The sequence below is a fragment of the Passer domesticus genome, chromosome 1 (assembly GCF_036417665.1).
Source record: "Passer domesticus isolate bPasDom1 chromosome 1, bPasDom1.hap1, whole genome shotgun sequence".
NCBI lineage: Eukaryota > Metazoa > Chordata > Aves > Passeriformes > Passeridae > Passer > Passer domesticus.
This window is the reverse complement of record NC_087474.1, coordinates 97,612,524-97,633,363: the sequence shown is the minus strand read 5'-3', so window position 1 is coordinate 97,633,363 and position 20,840 is coordinate 97,612,524. Positions and strand designations below refer to the sequence as shown.

Below are 20,840 nucleotides of genomic sequence, written 5' to 3'. Positions count from 1 at the left end.
AGCAGACTGAGAGGGGACCTCATCAATGTAGAAGTATCTGAAGGGAGAGGATGGAGGATGGAGCCAGGCTCTTCTTGGTGGTGCCAAGCAATAGGTCAAGAGGCAATGGGCAGAAACTGATGCACAGGAAATTCCATCTGAATATGAGAAAGAACTTTTTTACTGTGTTGGTGACTGTGAATTGGAACAGATTGCCCAGAGAGGTCATGAGGGCTCTGGAGATAGTCAAGAACCATCTGGACACAATCCTGTGCCATTTGGTCTAGGATGGCCCTGCTTGATAGGGAGGTTGGACCAGATGACCCACTGTGGTCCCTTTCAACCTTACCTGTTCCGTACTTCTGTGATAAGCGTAAATTTCAGAATTTGAACTGAATATACCTTGACTGGAATTTTGCTTTGAAAAAGACTGAAAGGTAAAGTGAAAAGTAAGTGTGATGTATTCCCTTTTCCCCCAGTCCAAATAAATAATTTTTCTTCTCTGTTGATTTCTTTTTTTCTTCATGACAGCTAATTTCTAATAGTGAAAGAATATCAAAAGAAATCTATCTGTGATTTTTATGGCTTGTTATGCTGTTCTCTGACATTCACATCCCTCCCAGGATCTCTTGTAGGGATTTTTCTGAACCTCAGTCTTGATGAACACCTCACTGTTCTTTGGTGTTCCTTATTTGTCCAGTATGGAAAGGCTTTAAGGAAAGGGAAAAAAAGAATTGGTAAATGCATCTCAGAGGTCAAAAGGAGTTTCCACGGAAATAAAATTATTGCAAAATGAGCAAGATCCTGCAACAATAATGAGAAAAAATAGCAAAAAACTTTTCAGCCACATAAAAGAAATGTAAAGTCAGATCACAATGAGACTGACACAGAGATTAAAGGTAATATGGATCTGGCTCAAAACTTAAATTACCATCCTTATAGAAAATGGAGATAAAACACCATCCTTAGATGTAAAAGCAAGACAGCTACTGGAAATGCAAGAAGAATTTCTCCTAGCAAATTAATATGTATTAGATAGATACATATTCTGGTAGACCACCCCTCTTTTAGCATAATGCTGTAAGCACTCTGTGGTCAGAGCAGCCAAAGACTACACGCAGCTAACCTGTGGGATCCCCAGTACAGCAACTGCAAGATTAGTATTACAATTTCTCCCATGCATCTGCCCTCACTGATATATTTGTCAGGCCCTCAGGCAGACCTTCATAATATTGGTCTGAAGTTCTGTAGAGCACCAAATCTCCTCTGGCAACAACTTTTGGGACTTTCCGTGTCAGTGTAACACAAGCATAGAAATCTTAACAAATTGTCTTTAGTTCTCCATTCCCTTTTAACAAATTGTCTTTAGTTCTCCATTCCCTTTCTCCCAGATTTCACTGCTTTGAACCACTATTAGTCATTATTTATTATTATTATTATTATTATCCTACTTTACCTCATTTAAAATTTAGAAATTACTCTGTTCTCTTTTTCTGCTTGATGGAGCACAGAAGCTCCCTTTTGCCTTGAATCCTCGATCACTGATTTTAAAAGTTACTTCTGTATATCACTGCAGCGATAATTTCTTGTAACATATCTGCAGCTGAAATCCCTCCAGCACCAAGATCACCACGTCTCTAATTCTCCTTGATTTCAATGGAGAGAGAGTTTCATGATGCAGATCTGATGCTCTGTCACAGCACTTGCTCCAATAATTTCACTGTGCCACTCCAGATTTACACTACACTAGAAGCAAAGGACAATCAGACCACTTTGGTAAATGGGTTTTTCCTAGGAGACACTCTTTCTTTGTCACACGTTCATCCCTAGTGGAGATGAAATAGATTGCAGAGTTGTATTAGCTAAGCTCTCGATACTAGAAGAAATGTAGCAATATTTAAGCTGCTGTTCTAACTGGATATTCCATAATACAACTACTATAGCAACGACTTTAGAACTATACACTTTTGAGTCCTCAAATACAATTGGAATTTCTTTCTTTGCGGTTTCTGCTTGCTTTCTGAAAACATTGGAAAAACAGGAGAAGTCCTTCTTTAGAACACACACTCTCCAGCCTTACTGCTTACAATTAGCATAGGCAATAAACCACTAAATACAGCTGAGTGTTGCATATGCAGCTACAGTAAAAGGCATCTACTTTTCAGGTTTTAAAGCCACTTGTCCTTTCATCCTACACCTCAGAACAGCCCTGAGGCAGGAATGTATTGCAGTATAAATAGAGGCCTCAGAGCACACTATTCTTTAGTAAAATATGTGTTGTAATGAGATAACACTGCACCTCTAATAGTTTACCATATCATGGAGGCCTACAGTTATCTCAATCTGAAGTCTGTTCAGTCTAGTCTTATCTACTTATTCAGTTATTTTTTTATTTACATATTTTCAATACAACTCGATTGTTCATAAGCAAATAGATGTTCAGTACCAGTGAACAGTATCAGTATCAGTACCAGTTAGCCAGTGTTATTTCAATCCAAGGGTAAATATTTCCACTAATTTTCATGAGAACAGCATACATGCTGAGATTTTTGAAAGAGCTGATTTTTTCTTTATGAAAGAATCTAATCTAGATTCTAGACTCAGTCTAATCTACACGCACTAAAATATAAAGCATTTCACAAATTAAATATGTCCACAACTCAGAAAAGACATTTGCCAGGGAAAAAAAGAATCAAACAATGTAGTCATGGTAACCTGTAATTAAAGATCAGATCCAAAATCTTATCACAGAACTGGTATCCACAATATACACATCCTTTCTCATCTTATTAGAAATAAATTCTAGAGAAAAACTGTATCCAAAACCAGTTTTCTTTCTAGTAAATGTGGGTCAAAGGGTGCCTTAATATAGCACATAGGATAGCATGAGCTGAGCCAAAGACGCACCAAAATGGGATGTGAGTTGATAGCTATAAGGAAATTTACTGAAAAGGCATGTTTATTGAATGGGCTCAGGAAGACATCAAAGAGTGAAGGTTGTAGAGTACCAGATGCCTTTCAATAAGTCTTTAAAAGCAAACATAGCAAAAAACTCTGACTGGGTGAGATAAAATCACATGACAGCCCAGGTTGGAAGGCCTTTGAAAGATCACCTTAGCATCTGATGGAAAAGGGAACCTAGACAAAATTTGCTAATAACCTTCCCAGCTGTGTCTTGAAAACCTCCAGTGATGGGGACTCACAGCCTTAAGGAAGTTAAGTAGTTGATTGCTCTCACTCTTAATGTTTTCTTTTTTTTCTCATGTCAGGATGAAACCTATCCTGGAACCTATTGCCCTTTGCCGTCTCCACCTTACTCCTTAGGAAGAGAAAGCCTCCATCCTCTAAGGCATTTTTTTCTAGATGTTTGATCATTTTTATGGCTTCCTTTGGTGATAAGATTGAATATTTGTGTTATCACTTACTCTGCCTCATAATTAGAAAAAAGTGGTTAAATGTATTTGGGAAGCACAGAGTTGTAGTTTGAGAGCCACTGTTGTCCCACCTGCTACCTCCACACCTGCCTGGTAATTACTTTGCTAATGCATAGGAAAAGTGTCCTAACTAGGACAGGAAAGGAATACATGAAGTGTTAGATTTCATGTGACAATTGAGAGATTCATGATTCTAAATTCATTTTCACCAAAAATACCTGGAATTCTGGTGGGGCATTTGGGAACTACCATGTCTTGTAATAATGAGAGTGACACAATGATCAGCCTCCTGATCTACCCAAGTGTGCGCTTTCAGCTTTGCTTCAATCCCTCAGTGATGAAAAGACTCTGAAGATGTCATCTGTCAGACCAAAAACTACCTGGTTGTTGAATGAGGAAAATACTGTTCTGGATGTAGGTATTTTTAAGAATGTGTTTTCTATAATCTTGTTAAATGTAAGAGTATTTTATTTCTTAAGGATATGTTCCTTCCCCTGATTAGGAGGATATGATTAACACACTGATTGCAATGTAACATTAATATTAATTAATCATTTACTATCACTTATGTAGAAAATTGGTATTCTTGGTTGTATATTGCAACTAAAGCCTGTAATTCTGGTAATGAATCCTCAAGAGTCCTTCAGAGTGACTTCACATGAACAACTCATATCACAAGATTAATACGAGACTAGAATAATTTTGTATAACACATAAAAAGCTCTATCCTCCTTTGCACAAAACCAGAATGAGCACATGTCAGGAACACACCAACATACAAAGAAAGTCTTTTTAACTAAAAATTGGTAAACTCACGTTTTTACTTTTGCCATTATCTACAAGTCTATATATTTTTTGAAACAATAGAGTATTATTACTTCAAGGATCATGAAAACACTGCAGAAGTAGCAAAGCACTTGCTAATCAAGAGTATTTTTCTTCATTGTCCGTGTTCTATTTTGCCCCTTACATTTTTTTCATCAATATCATTTCTCTGCTGACACTAAATGCCAATAGAGTCATCATACTAACAATCTCTGAGATCAAGAAAGAGATACATCCAGACTACAACTGGTTGTGGTTTTGAGAAAAAGGCATTTATTTAACACATATTTTTTAAGTCAGATATTTCTACATAGCAAGTTCCTCAAAAACATTTTATAACATTTCTTGTTTGCGTACTACCCTTGACAACTGTGATCTCAAAGAAACCATCAGTGTTTGGGCACAGTCAGAAGCCCTCAGGAGTTCTGAAAACCCATGTTTTCCTGAAGACAAACACCTTCATGTAGTGTGGGGAGAGCAAGGAAGAGGAGAAGGTCAGTGACAAATTCTCCCCACAAAATCTATTTGGGAAACATGCTTAGAATTAGCATCAATTCTTAGGCAACAACTCTGTTCTCACCAGCTTTCCACAAGCAAAGTGTCAAAATTATATCTATCTACTTGTTCAGTGTCTTTGATATAAGTGACAAAGCGATACTCTTTAGTTTGTTCCTGTGCTTTCTGTGATTTCCTAGAACTCTTATTCAAGGACTGAGCAGGCCTAGGACTATTTCACTTCCAAAAGTCAGAAAAGAAAAAAAGGATTTCAGTTGGGCCATCTGGCCTCTATAACACTGCAGATCACTGGTGGGGAGCAAAATGAGTTTTCTATGTCACTGACAGCTGCTTTAAGCAGAAGATCACCCTCCCTCCTTATGGATGGATGATTTGTGTTCCCTTAACAAAACTATGAGTTTTGGTCAAACAAAATTAAATTACAACACAGAACAGAACCTAGTCTTTTTGGCTGAATAAAGTAATCAAAATAATTCTTATTACTTAATTATAGTAGCTAATGGGGGGGAAGAGCACGGGACTGATTGATTTGCTCTCTCAGATAAACACACAAGTCAGCAGCCTGCAGTGCTGCACTCACCTGTAGGAATGACAATGCTGAAATGTGTTGTGCACAGCGGACCAGCTTCAACAAGGGACCAGAGAGCACTCACCTTGGAATATCCTACATCCCACAAGTGAAGGTGATTTCTTATTACAAGCACTTCACACCTATTTTCCACTCTTACCAATTGCTATATGGAAGGAATATGTATGCCCAATTTTGCAAGGTCCTAAGTCCATGGGCTGCAATGAAAGAAGCTTTTTCCTCCCTCAACCTTGGGATAAGAGCACTTTCTTCCACTAAAAATATCCAATCTGTTGTGTATTTTGTGTTTCTTTCTGTCTGTGAGTAATTTCTATGCTGTACTGAACATTTCTGGAAAAATAAATAACTAATTAACTTATATCACACAATTCATTCTCTTCCATATCTACAGTGACTGAGGCCAGTCTTATAAAGACAGGAGTCTTGCTCACTAAATAAAGTTCCTGGGGTTTTACTTCTTGATAAAACCATTCTTAATCATTCCTATCCCCTTCCTTTTGTAGGAAAATTACAGTGGAAGTAGAAACAGCAAGGCATGACAAATGGAAAGCTAGGGAGAAAGGTGCATAAATAATATGCTAAACTCTGCATTCCTGTGAGACCAGGACTGAGTCCAGGTGAACGTGGGGACAGTCAGGGTACTTGTTCCCTATGCTTAGAATGCAAAGTGGGCATCAGCTCCCGCAAAAATAGCTGCCAAACTAAAAAGAGGAAAAGGAGTATCTCCTTACCTTGTTCCTTCCCGATGGTTCCCCGTTCCCTCTACACCACATCCACCCAGTTCCCCTCAGGGCTCATTCAGCCCATGTCTGAAGAGAAGGCATTTCTCCTGGGACTCTCCATGTGGCTCTGGCCCTGAGGAGGCCCCAGATGCTCCTGTGTGAAAGAAGTGGTGCCATCTTACCCCAGGCACCAAAATATCTCACTACAGATCGGAAAAGAGCATTTCATGTATATCACACATATGGCATAACTTTCCCTCTCATGCTGCAGGACTGTCAAATAAAGTCAATGGAATTGCAGTGATGTAAAATATGAATAAGTAAGGTAAGACCCCTTTTTGCCCTCTGTAGCCTGATCATATGAGAAGCTGAACATTTCCCACTAAGTGCTTAATGCCCTCTGCTCACATCTATTTGGTTTCAGTGAGAATTCAGCTAGCAGAGTTAATCTCTTACAACCTACTATTCTGATACAATATGTTGCTCACATTCAGGAAATCTGAACTGAGTTTAGAAATTCCCAGGTCCCTCTGACAGTCAATAACTTACTATTTTAGTGCAATGAGCACATTAGCCCTGAACAGCTTGAGACTGCATTCTCCATTGATCAGATAAACAATTTGTGAGATATTTTATTACAAAACGACGCACCAATTTAGCCATCTTTTCATCGATGATGTGCTTAAATTGGATGTGAAATGCCAAGAAAGTTGCCTCCCCAGGGTGCCATCAGTGAGAAATGTAAAGCAGAGGCTTTCAGTTAATACAGTTCATGTAGCAGAGTTTTATCTTTCAGTCAAATCAAATTTAAGTCAGCTGGTAATACATGTTTGACCTCCCAGTATCTAAAGCTATAAATTGCATTGTAGTGATTTGTTAATCTCGCCTTAAATCACCCAGCAACCTTTATATCGTTTTTTTTTTATGAATCATAGGGGTTTTCTTTTTCATTTACGTAATTAAATGAAGATGTTGATTACATCTCTGGTTTCTTGTACCTACCCCAGTCATTCAAGAACCCTTACTTCTGTTGAATATAAAATGCATTGTTGTTTCTAAATTCATTTAGGTACAGAATACCCCACTCTGGCTATAAGTGCTTCATTCCAGAGATAGCATGGCTAGTCTCAACAGCCCACTTTCAGATTGTATCTCTGAATCACAAAACAAATGGAAAATGAATCATAAAGTATTTGTGATCTTTTCTCAAAAAGTATCTAAGCCTGTGTTAGCATATTTACTAATACAAATTTAATTAACAGAATGGATGTCCTCTTTTATGTCACAGCCACTTCATATTGCACTTCTATCACAGTTTCATCACAGAATTTCAGGAATGACACATCATGGTTCAATGATGACATGACTTGATGACATGATATAAATAAACAGGCAACATTTTTCATTTCCCTCACCACTGCTTTTGAAACAAGAAAGATATGGAAAACTATGGAATACAAAGTATATGCAGAACTATGGAAAATTAAGTATATTCATGATATTTCCAGAAGAAAAAGTTCAGAAGCCAAAAGTCACGAGATTATGAGAAATGTAATTTTGTTATGTAAACATTCAGTCTCAATTATTCACTATAATCAGATTTTCTAAGAATTCCTTTGCTTCAACATCTGTGTTATACTGAGTTTTGTCAGCTTTTAGAAACTTGCAGCCTGCAATCAACATAAGAGTCCCCGGCAGATGATGCAGAAAATGCACAGTCCCGTGTGTTGGACATTGTAAACAGCCCTATGGAGAGATGCATCACAATCAATGTCATGGGGGTAAGAGCAGAGGCTCACCAAACTCATTTAAAGGTGTAGCTATTAAGCCTACATTAGATGGGTCCACCTTCAATCCTAGCTGATCTAAACAGGAATCAGACTACTTATGTATAAGATGGCAATTAGTAATGACTTGAGAGATTTAGTCTCTCTGCTTGAAAAATGAAAAGGAAAAAAAAAAACCACAGTTTTTTTTATCCTGGCAATGCAGTTTTTCCATCCTTCAAAGATGTCTCAGAGAGACTTTTCTCTTGGCTTGATTGACAGGCAAAACATCCCCTTTCCTCAGGTCAGACTGCCACTTGGCCACACTAAGTTTTAAAGGGATCTCTCCCATTGACCAAAGCACAGATGGTAAAGCACATATAGGCACAGCATTCAAACTTCTTCATATTAGAGTACAGAGCACTTAAACTAATTTTTATTAGGTCAAGCTTTATCCTTTGGTCTTGCAGGATGTCTTAGAAGGTTTTAAATCAATTTTTCCTACATCAGCTGTCCTTTACTTCAGCTATCTTCTCTGTTACTGTCTGTGAGGACTCCTCTTGCAAAGGAGCCCATGACACCAATAGCAAAAGAAAACACTGACACCACAAGAGACCTGTAATCATGCCTAAGCTTGCATTCACAGTTCAGGGACATTCAAATATCTAACCTAGATCATCCTCCCTTTCACTTCTGCCACTGCATATGAAAACCTTTAGGATGGGATGCTAGAGATAAGCCCTATTGCAGGAGCTACCTCTAAAAGCAGAGCTGTCAGTCAAACAGATAGAAACTCAGGCAATTAATCGTGTATTTGGAGATCAAAAAACAATACTGTTAGTTATTCTAAAGAGTTATATTCCAAAGAGTCATATTTCAAAGGGTTATTCCCACCAGTAACAATTCACATTAACAACCCTTTCTCTTGTACCTTTAACCTTGGTTCTCAATGTTTAGCACAAAAGTCAATCAAAAAAAAATAAAATCAAGCTAGGAAAATAAATTCTGGCTTGCCTTTGCTTTTTGATACAGCTCTAAAGAGTTCTCTGTTCATTGCATCTCTCTGTGTCACCAAGACTATTCAAGAACTAGAAATAAAGGCAGCAATACATAAATAAAACCGAGGCAATACAATAAAGGCAGGTATAGAAGAGTTCTGTGGCTTACAGCTCCTTCATAGTTTATCAAGATTTTTCCTAAAACATAGGTGCAACATTAATAAGCATCTAATTTGAAATTTTATGTTGAGAACACAGATGAGTAATTAGCAAAAAAAGCAGTTGTTTCAATACATTTGGGAGGGTGGGGGTGATATGCAGGAGTTGTGCTTAGTATTCATAGCAGCTAAACATTTGCTGAGTGTGTCTGAGTGTTAGTGGGGCTAACACCAAACACTATCAAGAAGTCATTGCTGGGACCCCAAAATCATCATCAGAACGTTAAAAAACCAACCAAAGGAACAAAACAAATAAAAAAAGAGACCAATGATCATAAAGATAGAGAAAATCAGAAACTACTTTTAATTTGTCTTTTAATTTTACTTTGTGGTTTGCTGCACTGGAACTGTCCTAAACTTCTTCACAGCACTAGGAATACTGAAAACATTCTGAAATTTCTGAATGAAAACTAAGATGATAACATACTCACTCATTTCTGGTAATCAAGGATCTAAATAAATTTATTGCTAAACTGGCACTAAATAATATTCTCATGGTATTATCAACTAGTGAACAATCATGACTCAGTACAAGCTACATAGCCAACTCAGATCAGGTAAATATAGAAAGCTCAAAGGCAGCTTCTGGGTGCTGCTTTATTCCCTGAGCATTGTTTAGACATCAGGCACACTCAGTGTAGAAACAAACCCTATTTGAGAGAAGTGACACACCACCAACATGCACCCATGGATCCTAATGCTCCAGTTCTACCCATTTTACAGCTTCTCTACAAAAGCACCTGAAAAGTATGATTCTGGGGAGAAGCCCAGAACATTAGTACTTACTTAAAATTAAAATCACTTTTGTAACAAATATACTGCTGTTTAAATTTTGAAAAAGCTAAACTCAGATAAAACTCATCTAAAACATGAACCTTTTACCTAACACCACGTTTTCACTAAATAGTAAATTATCTCAGCTTCCAGGTATGCTTAAAAAATTGAGAATCCATTGCAACAAAATTCATACAAAGCCAAACTAAACATTAAGCCATAAAGATAACCTTATCTTCCCAATGGGACAGAAAATCACTATCTAGAAGACACTGGAAGTATTTCATAGAAACATAGGATAATTTCATTTGGAATAAAACCTTTAAGATCATTAAGTCCAATTTACAAAGAAAAATAAAGAGTTCTTCACCCTCAGACTGACAACACTAATTAAAATCTTTGTCTTTTTATTTGAAAATATTATTGTATTTGTGCATATGGGAAAAAATCACTAGGAACAAAGTGATCTTGTAAAAGATCATGTAGTATAAGTTTCAAATGTGACAGAAGCAATCTCACAGATTTATTACAGGTCAATAGTCAGAGCTGATTTTTTGAAAAAACACCAGACGTGTTATAAAACTATTATACTTTCTATGATCTCGAAATTCAGAAGAGTCTGCTTGTGAAATCCTTGCAGGTTTGGTATAGTTTTTGGGGGCTTTTTTTCTCATTATTAAGTTCAGCATTTACTACATACAAAAGTGATCTTGTTTTTATCTCCACATTTTTCTCTTACTGTGTGCTTGCAAATTTCAACTCTCTTTCAACTAAACTATTTCAATTTTCTATTCATACACTCAAGACTTCAATCACTACGGCTATTTGAAAAATTATATCACCAGCAAGAGCAGACAATAATTTATCTTTTGTAATCTATAAAAGAGGAAGATATTTATTTTCATTCCTGTAGGAGAGAAAGGTTGTGACAATAAAAGGTAAATGACACCCACAGATTTCACCCGCAAAGTCAAAACCTGGGTTTGTTTTCAAAAAAAAAAAGAAAATTGTCACATATTTTTACAGTTTTTCAGCTGCCATTTATATTCACTAATTCAGCACCGTGTTTAGATTTATTTTTTTAGTATCAAATCAAACTGAAAATATTACATTTACTTGTGAAAAAATTAAAATATGGGTATTCGAGACTGCAAGGACAGAGTGTTCACATGATCTTATTAATTTTAACTTATACACATGAACATGCAGAACCAGACAGAGTAGCATCTTTCCAAATTACTCAACCAATTTATTTTTTCAGATAACTGTATCAATATGGGTAACATTCATCAGCAAGGATTTTTCATGTATTAAATGGAAGCATGATTCAATGACAGCAACAGAGTCTGTCCTGGCACTGCTTGATAGAGAGGAGCTCAACCATAATGCGGGATGCTTAAAAAAAAGGTACCTGTTCTGGTGGTCTGTACTAAACAGAATAAAAACAACACAAAACAAACAAAATTTTAAAACAACGAGAAAAAAAATTCCTTGAATTTGAATACTCAACTGAGAGGAACACTATGTTGCCTTAAGCTTACAGCAACTGGAAATTCAGATGGCTTCCTGAGCAGCACAAAATTCAGGAATGTTACTGGATGTTCTTCTAAAATTTCGTGTTTTTTAAAACAATCAATGTTGCACAATTGTATTAAACAAAATACATGCCATTTTACTTCACACCACTATGCCAATTATAAACATTTTCCAGTTTTGAAATTCACAATTTTAAGAACACTGTGAATGTACATGGGTAGCCAGGGAGCTATCAATGAAGGTGGAGAACAAAAATATTCATAGAATAAGTAGACCCTCCATTCTCTACTTCCTAATATCACTGGGCCTCAAACTCTTCCATCACTAAAACAGCTCAGAAATTGTATTAACACATGACCAAATCCTCTGGGGAAATAATTTAAACGGAAAACTCAAATGATACCTGGAAATGGTGTAAAAGCATTTCAGTACAAATCTGCAAATCTTCTGCCTGAAGCAGTTAAGAAAAATGCCTTCACCAATTAAAACTACCCTAATAGGTATGAGAGCAGCTATGAAAGGATTGCTTGCTGATTAAAGAAACAAGAAGCTGTTTAAAAACATCACAGAATCACAGAATTTCTAGGTTGGAAGGGACCTTTAAGATCATCTAGTCCAACCCATGTTCTAACACCTCAACTAGGTCATGACATATAAATCAGAGTGCAGGAATTGTAGAAAATTGATAAGGGAAGGGAAGAAAAATTACTCAATCTATCATTATTCCAGAGCTAAGGAAAATATTTCTTTAGTGACAGAGTGACTGGGCACTGAAATCATGGAGGTAGTGGAGTCACCATCCCTGGAAATGTTTTAAAAAATACTGGATGTGGCACTCAGTGCCATGGTTTAGCTGATGAGGAGGTGTTAGGTCATAGGTTGCACTTGACGATCTCAAAGGACTTTTTCAAACTAGTTCGTTCTGTGATTCTGTGATTCAGTAATTTAAAGCCCCATCTCTCCATTAAAGCACACTTAAGGGAGGAAAGGCCAATCAGAACTTACTTTTTCAGCCAAAAGTGAAGGAAGCTTAGGCTTCTGACATCATTGAGACATACTGCACTAGAGCAGCATCTCTGTTGATGCCAGTAATTCTGCTCCCCCATGTATTCTTGCTCCTTCTACTGCCAGCCACACTATCCTGCTTTTAAATCTTGCCAAGTCCCTGCAGAAAAGAAGGAAGGCTAAAAGAAAGGGCAGTAGTGCAAGGGCATGGTTTCCAAAGTTTTCTCAGACTTTTTACTTGCGTCATTTCCTCTGAGGGATGGCTGACATCCAAATTACCCTCTCTAGTAACTGCTAGAACTTCCCTCCTCCATCATTTCCCCAGCTGTATGATCACACTTAACGCACTTCCACTGACTGAGTTAATGCATTACTGTGCCTTTCTTATTAGACTTCACTTCATTGCCCTGCTCTGCCTACCAGATGTATGAATTTACTCCTCTGTCATTTCCCCCTCAATCTCCCAATCCCTTCAGCCCCAAACAGGAAAAAACACAGATCTACACACCCCCTCTCTGTCAAACTGCATTGCTGGTCCGTACCAATAGGAAAAACACCTTCGAAAATCCTGCTTTGCAGCCAACCTTCAAGCACACTTCTCTCCAAATGCCTACTGATAACGGCAGTCCCCAGTGGCAAGGCCAGGAGTGGTCTGAGATTTCTGAGATGGTTAGGAGAGAAAGAAAGAAACAAACAAAAGGGCAGAAGGCATTTCATCAGGATACTCACTTCCAAGAATAAAGTGGCTCTAACACACTGTAGCCACATCAGGCACAGGTTTAATAAACTTTGTTAACTCATTTTCCCCAAGCACCCTGTATGAACAGAGCCCCTGTCTGCATTACCACACTTGCACTTACCAATATGCCCACAGCACCTTACCTGCTGCAGCCTTCAGCTGCATCTGGTCTGAAACAGTGACTGTAAATTCTGGCTTTTCTTACATGTCCATGAATTGCTTAGGGTAAGGTAACTCTGAAATTTTAATGTGGTCGAATGCTACCTTGATATAAGTGACTAAGAGAAACAGCAGTAGTAAGACTACATATTTAGGGAGCAACAGCCATCTCACCACTATGGTTGGTTTAAATAAATCCTTCAAGAACTATGGGCTGTATGACTCTACCAGCACACACCATTTTGCAGAAAAATTAAGTTTTGCTAGCTGGATGTCTACTCTCCCTTTAGTCATTCAGGTACTGGACAAGGACAGTTTAAATATAAATTTAAATTTTGTTCATTGGTTCTAGCTCATCTCTATTTCTAGTAATCGAACATAAATCTGATCACACAGCTTGGATAATATCATTGTTCACTTTATAGCCATGGCTCACCGTCACACTGGACAAGATCACACAGGGGATAAGGTCACGGAAACTCTCTGTGTGTCTTCTACCCTGTGATGTTATCAGGTACTCAACCCTAAAGCAATAGAAATACACTGATAAAAGAGGGGAAAGGGAACTGTGATAATAAATCAACTCAACTGCAGAGAAAGTGCCAGGGAAAACAATATTGATTTTTTTTTACAAGTCAGCGCACAGATTTGTCAGACAAAAGAATAGAGATGTCAAACCCCACAGAATCAAACAAACTAATATTAAGAGAAAAAACATCCACACTACCTACAAATGCTAGAATGAGTGCATACCGATGTTTATCAGGAAGATGAATGTATTTTATCATACTCAGAAAATTTAAAGTAAATATTTATATGATCTGTATTTAGAAGCTACTGTTTGCCCCACACTGATTTCACATTAAGACATCTAAGTAGAGTCAGGCAGAAAGGGAGTCCACTGCAAAAGGAAAGTGCCTCTGGCCCAGTGAACAAAAGATGCTTCACTCCTCACCTAGGGGAGGTGACTCAGTGGTCACCACCTCCCCAGGTGACAGCAAATTATCCTGCTTCTCTTTAGTGACTTAGAGGAGCTTGCTTTCTGAAATGGCCATGTTATGCTCCTGGAAAAAAGGGATTGGTCAGGGGAGGTCAAGCAGACAAGACTGGGTTGGAGAGAGAAGACATTTAAGTTCTATTCCACTAATGAAATGAAGTATTAAAATTATATAACCTATTAAAATAAGTACAATAGACAAAATCAAACACTTTGATTCTCTCACTGAGGATCATAAGCAAGTAGTAGTTACATGAAATGCTGAGTGTAAGAAAGGAATCACTTTCTTACACAGCAGTTCAGAGCAGTGATTCATCTGCTATCCAACTTATTTTTAATAAATTCAGAGAAATAAGATCAGAAGGACTCTTACTTCAAATATTGTATCCTGTGGAACAGAAGCCCTTAAATGCAGTTCCCCTTATTTGCACTCCCAAAACCTGCTTGGAAAAATCAATTATTTTAGAAAGACATTTAACATTCATTTGAAGACTTTATAAAGTGTAGAAATCATCACATCCAATGGTAAACTGTGCTAGTACTTCCATGCCCTCACTGTTAAAAATTACTACAAGTTTGGGTGCCTTTATCTTCCTGCCAATAATCTTTTCTCTCTTAAATTACAGAGGCAAGATTTTCTCACCATAAAAGCATTTGGGCATTATAATCACAGCACTTTTAAATCTTCTTTTTCTAAAAAGGGAGAGACTGAATTCCTTAAAACTCTCATTATAACTTGTATTTCTCAGCACAAGAGTTATTTTTGTGGCCCTTTTTATCAGTGCTTTTAACCCTTTGCAATTCTGGAACTGCAAGGGGTTGTTTCTCACATGGGTGTGGGTCGCACCAGTGACCATCTAGAGATAAACTGATGTCATTTCCCCAGTTCCCAGGACTTCAGCACCTCTCAAGCTACTGCCAGTAGGGTACCAGGCATACCCACGGCTACATGCCATAGAATGTGTGCCAGGTACAAACTAATACTGAACAACAAATCAGGGCACTGTAAAAACATTATGCTTTAGCAAACATTGATATTCTTTAAACTGGACATGCTGTTTTCATTTGCTTGGCCTTGTTTTTATTACCATGCTTTTATTTCCATTGAATGAGAAGCAGTGCCAGAAAAGAAGAAAATAAACTGTGTTTCATCTTTGCAGGATGGTCACAAGAGTCTTGTTTAGGGGAAAAATTATAGTAGAAGTAGCAGACCTGTTCTAGGCATCACTGGAAAGGTAAGCAGCAGCCTTGATTTTCAATGCCTACACTTCTCCAGCTGCCACCATGCTAAAATACTCCTGAATTTTATATATACACATTCTTTTCTGCAGTAGGATTTTTGTTTTCTTTTCTCATCTTTTCAGTCTCTGAAAGGGTTATTCAAGAATAAGAAATGCAATGCAAAGGAATAAGTATAATTTTATAGTAAATTATTTGATACCGCATCTCTGAATCGTGAGAAAATCTATTAAAACTGAGGCTGTAATTAAACTCTTTTTCTGACAGTAGTTTCCCCTTTGCAAACTTTCCAAATCTAAAACAATCCATGCCACGAGCCACATCAGCAGAACACTTGTGCCTGAGGTTCCCTTCTCATGGGACACTTCCAATTACTAAAGAAAAATGAAGTGCATCATAGCCAAAGTTTTCATAGCTTTCAGCAGAGTGAAGCAGCCGCCTGTGCTGTGAATCCTTCTCATAGCATGGGCAATCCCCAATTCCACCACTGAATTAGAACCCCTTCATGATGGGGACACAGCACACAATTTGAAACATGGTCTGATTAAAATGCCAGTATTTGAGAAGGCTTACAGCTAATTTTGTTTGCTTGGCACAAAACCACAGAATCAAAACTATCTTTCCATGATCTCTTAATGAAAAAGCAGTTCAGTAGTAAACAATATTTCAGAAGCACAATCTCTGTCTTTCCTGTGTGTTTTAATTTTTAAAAGCCAAGTAAAATTGTGTTGAAGTGAGGGCTTTTAAGGCAGCCATCCTTCAGCTACTTAAATGCTCTGATAGTCCCTAGAACCTTTATGAAAAAGGGTGATAGTGCTAAATGCACTATGGACAGAAGAAATACAAACCACTGGATTAAGTGAGCAAGACTTTTGAATACACACCTACACATGATAAATGATACAAGTAGGAAATAACAAGTCTTGCTGAAAATACACTTTTTCCAATATACACTGGTTTGTTCTTCTTCATCAGGCCTCCCAAACATGCAACAATAAACACATGCTTATTTGGATATTGTATGGGCTATTTACTACCTGGACTTCTGAATTCAAGCCCACAGTTTAAGCCTATGGACTCTTGGAAAAATTCCACCAAGAGCTCTAACACCGGATTCCTTGTCCTTATCTTTGCATTTTTATGAAAACATCTAGACCTCAAAAAACGTTCCATCATGGAACCATACTTCTTAGACATAAACAAAATCCTATCTACTATTTTAGCAAGAAATTGTCCTTCTTATTATTTTCCTTAGAAATCTCTTTCCTACTCTGGCCTCTAATAATTAAAGTGAATGCTTTCCTTCCTTTCACTTCCCTGCAAAAATTAAGAGAATTCTCTCTGAACAAAAAACAAATAAATAAAAACAACCCTAATAATTTTTAAAGAGGTTAGAAAAAACACAATTGTGAAGGTGCAATTCAAGGTTTTTATATGACAACTTCATATGACTTATCTTACTAGAAACAATTTTAAACTACATTTATGTTCAAAATTCTTGGGGGGAAAAAACCACACTCCACTGATTTCATAATTTAATGCTTTACTTTTTCCATTTCAAGTGTGTGACTTACAATATGGGCAGCTATACAGAATATTTCACGGCAGAATACATCTTTATTCTCTTCCTGAATGTCTTGGTTTTGGCTGGGATAATGTTAGTAAAATTGAGTGCCTGTTCCAACTCCTTCCATTGGAAGGAGTTGGAACAGTACTTCCAGTACTTCCCTCCTTTAGAGTCTCCTGCCGGGCTCACTTTTCCCTGTCTGCTGACATAACATCAGTTTTGAATGGCAACAACCAAAACATTCATGACAAACTTATCTTGCTCAGCCTGTGCAGCTATTTGTCTGTTTTAGAGACAAGTTACTCTTATGAAAATCTAACACGAGCACAACATGCCTGCTGGCATTTTTCCTTTGCACCAGCACATCTTATGAGCATAACAAGGCTCATCCATCATCTGCACTAACCATGGACTGAGGTGAAAGGTCAGGAGCCAGGGATTGGAGAAAGTCAACAGTAAGGGGACAGAAGGCACGCTGATAGGTAAAAGACTGTATCACTGTCATCTACTGGCAGCAGTGATTGACAAAGACAATATTGTTTAGTAATACATGACAATTATCCATTTATTTCACATTTTCCTTTTGCTCTTCACAGCTGTGGAGATGCAATAGCTTCTGCTGAAAGTTCATGAGAGACTTTTATGATTTCTGCCATGTATGTAGTGCACAGCATCTGCTCAGCTTTTAGAGGTGACCCCTCAGTGAGAGGCTCATAATTTTAGGTTCCAGGTTCAGTAATTTTGCCCTACACAGATAAAATTTCTTATTTCTCCAGAGGGTTCAAGAAAGTCATGTGAAAGAAAATGGTCTTGCCACTGTCAGATGTTCCTGATAGCATTGTTCTAGAGATTTTTCTCTGCAGGGATGTTATTTTTAAAAACCCGTCATTATGCTAAGACTTCCTTAAATCCCACAAGCTTTACAAAATAAGCCTCTCTCTCTCTGAGCAGGGCATCTCTTTCACTCCCAACTATCCATTCTAGAATCTCAGCAACAGCTTTCCAATTTCTAAGACAATTACTTTCCATTATTCTAAATTTCTTAATCATAAGATATAGCAGCCAAACCAGTAAAAAACACATGCTCCAGCTTTTTAAATTTCATTTTTCCACAAAATTAAGAAACAAAAGAACAGTATATTTGGCATTATTTTAAGAAGAGAGAGATGTTTAGCAGTCTACCAAACAATTGCATGTACTTCTCTCTCAAAAAGAGTCTATGTTGTAAAAGCAGTAAACAGTAATATAAAGATAGTTTCCTAAATTCCTTGACCTTCCTTTCAATGCTTCACAGTCCAACGAGCAAAGGATAGGATCACTGATCTCAGAGGGGTATTTTAGGAAAACATCCCTACAAAAAATATACAGAAATATGGTAGCCTGTATCTAAGGGAATAGTCTTCATTCCATAAACTTCTGATAAAGATAAAAATAGAACCAGAATCTGTGACTGTCTTTTGAAAAGCCCAGGTTGAAATGTAAATGTCCTCAAAATTTAAATGTCCTTCAAGAAATAACCAGGGTTTCAGCCCTGAAAGGATCTGTTAAGCAGTCAGCCTGACTTATTTTAACATTCATTATGTATCTTTCAGCCATTCTATGCTAGACTGGAAAACTTTATCTTGGCTAAAGAGCTGTTTGCCCAACAATTGCAGAGACTTTTGCCCTAGGACTTGCCAAGATGAGTGAGGTGAGGAAACCCCTGTCCAACCCATAGTACATATCAGTGCTTGCCCCTTCTCGCTGCATGGTAGCAGCTCCCAGGGAGCCTCACTCATTGTGCTTTCCAGACAGAATGAAGAGCTCTTCCACAGCTGACATTTTTTTTCACCTCAGAAATACTTACATACAGCAATCAAGTTACTGCAACCTTTTGTTTTTCCTTTCCTCAGCCTAACAGCTGGAGGTTTCTAAGCCTGCCTTTCAAAAGCCTTTACATCATCTTCACAGCTCATTTACGCACTGGCCCCATGTTTAAAATATGATCACAGCCAGACTGTGGGGAACAGAACCATATTTAGCTTCTCAATATCTGTCTCACTGACTTGGTTTAAAGAGGTAAAAATCACCTACTTATTGATCCTCTGTGCTCATGCCTAAGGATCATATTAGCCATTTTGTCAGCACAGCACTGAACTCAGTAGTTGAAAATAATGCTGCAAAAATGCTGTTAATGTTCCAGTATGACACAGTTTATAGCTAGAAATTATGTCACCTATTATATGAATGTCAAAAATATCACATTCCTTTTTTAGTATTCTGGCCCAGAATTAATTGGAGGTCCAGAACCAAGGAGGTGAAAGTGTACACAGTACAGAGTGCTAGTCTTTCTTTCAGTCACAGCCTTGTAATGTTTTACATGCATGTCTTCATTTCCACAAAAAGATAAATATTTAATATTTCATAATTTTACATCCTGTTTTATTCTCTTTCAAGTAGGATTTATTCTAGCAGAACTACCATGCAGTCTTGGAAACAGTCAAATCACCAGAAAGTTATTAATCTTGGATGCACACACCTGGAAAACTCAGTAGAAAAGATAAAGAGTAGCTTAAGGATTTTAGTCTGTAGTGGAACATTCTTTTTATGTGCCCAGATCCTGAAATCTTACATCAGCCAGCACATTAAACTCCCAGAAGGCAGCAGAGGAAAGGTTCATGTGAAAAAGGACATGACTGCTGAAGGAGCCACTCCATAAAACTATTAATCTTCAAGAACGACAACAGAGCTTACACTAAGAGTAAAATGTGTGCAATTGAGGACACTACCCATTTCATTATTGATTACTGAATGACCCAACACGCAATCTGCTGCAAGGAAGCAATGGTTCCACTCTCCTCCATCACCTAATTCACAACACTGAAGTTCTGAGGCCTCAGATTTTAGCATCATAGTCACGCTGCTTTTTCTTAAGGATTTCTGGTTCTTGTTTTTACAAGCACATTACATCAAGACTATTTAAATGGTAATGCCTTACTATGAAACACTGGAGAAAAAAAAAAGGGGGCAGGGGGGAAGTACCAACAAAAAAACCCTGCACCAAAACAATCCTACCACCCACTTAGAATTATTTTTATTAGCAACTGTATAATGCATTTAGGTGTTTTTGACTATTAAAATCAGTATCTGTCTTACCTCTGAATTCAAACTTCCCCATGCTGAGAACAGCCCAGAACCCTTTCTTCTTCTGAGAAAGGCTCTTTATTACTCATCAGGCATAGCAAATTCTAATGTCAGCCATAAGGTTGGGAGGTTTTTTTCTGGCTGCAAAACTCGAGGTAGTTGCAGAAGCCGATGAGGCATGCTCAGAGCACATTTAGCCATTCTGTCTCCGCAGGAAGCTTAAAGCTGCCCAGAGAGTAAGATCTTAGACTGCTGAGACCAAAAGTGTAAAATAAGGGCAGAAATATTAACTTAGGAAAGAGCTCAAATCTTCTTCTTCCTTTTATCTAAAAAAGTTGTCATTTTCTTTTGATCGCAACAGAAATTCCAGGCTCATTCACACCATTTAATGCTAATCCCTGCAAGACGGTGGATTTCTTAGCTGTCCTTCTGACTACATAAGTAAAATTTTCTGTTCAAATACTATTAAGCTTAGAGTCTTGAGTTTCTCTAACTCTACTCTCAATTACCTGTTCACCTCTGGTTGTACAGTAAGGTCATCCACACAACTCAAATTGCTTCAAGCACACTGTTTTTAGGACCTCAGAAAAATCTCATATGTCCACCAAAAATATGTTTTGGTGTTTTAAATCTGTCCTTTAATGAAGTTTCCAG

General features: G+C 37.6%; 1 long non-coding RNA gene across 1 annotated transcript; it reads right to left on the bottom strand.

Moving 5' to 3' along the window:
• Positions 1–13,695: 13,695 nt before the first annotated feature.
• Positions 13,696–20,395, bottom strand: LOC135288973 (uncharacterized). The gene is made up of 3 exons (XR_010351776.1): positions 20,199–20,395; positions 14,631–14,697; positions 13,696–13,784 (listed from the first exon to the last, which is right to left on the bottom strand). It is a non-coding gene; the product is annotated as an uncharacterized LOC135288973 (long non-coding RNA).
• Positions 20,396–20,840: the final 445 nt, after the last annotated feature.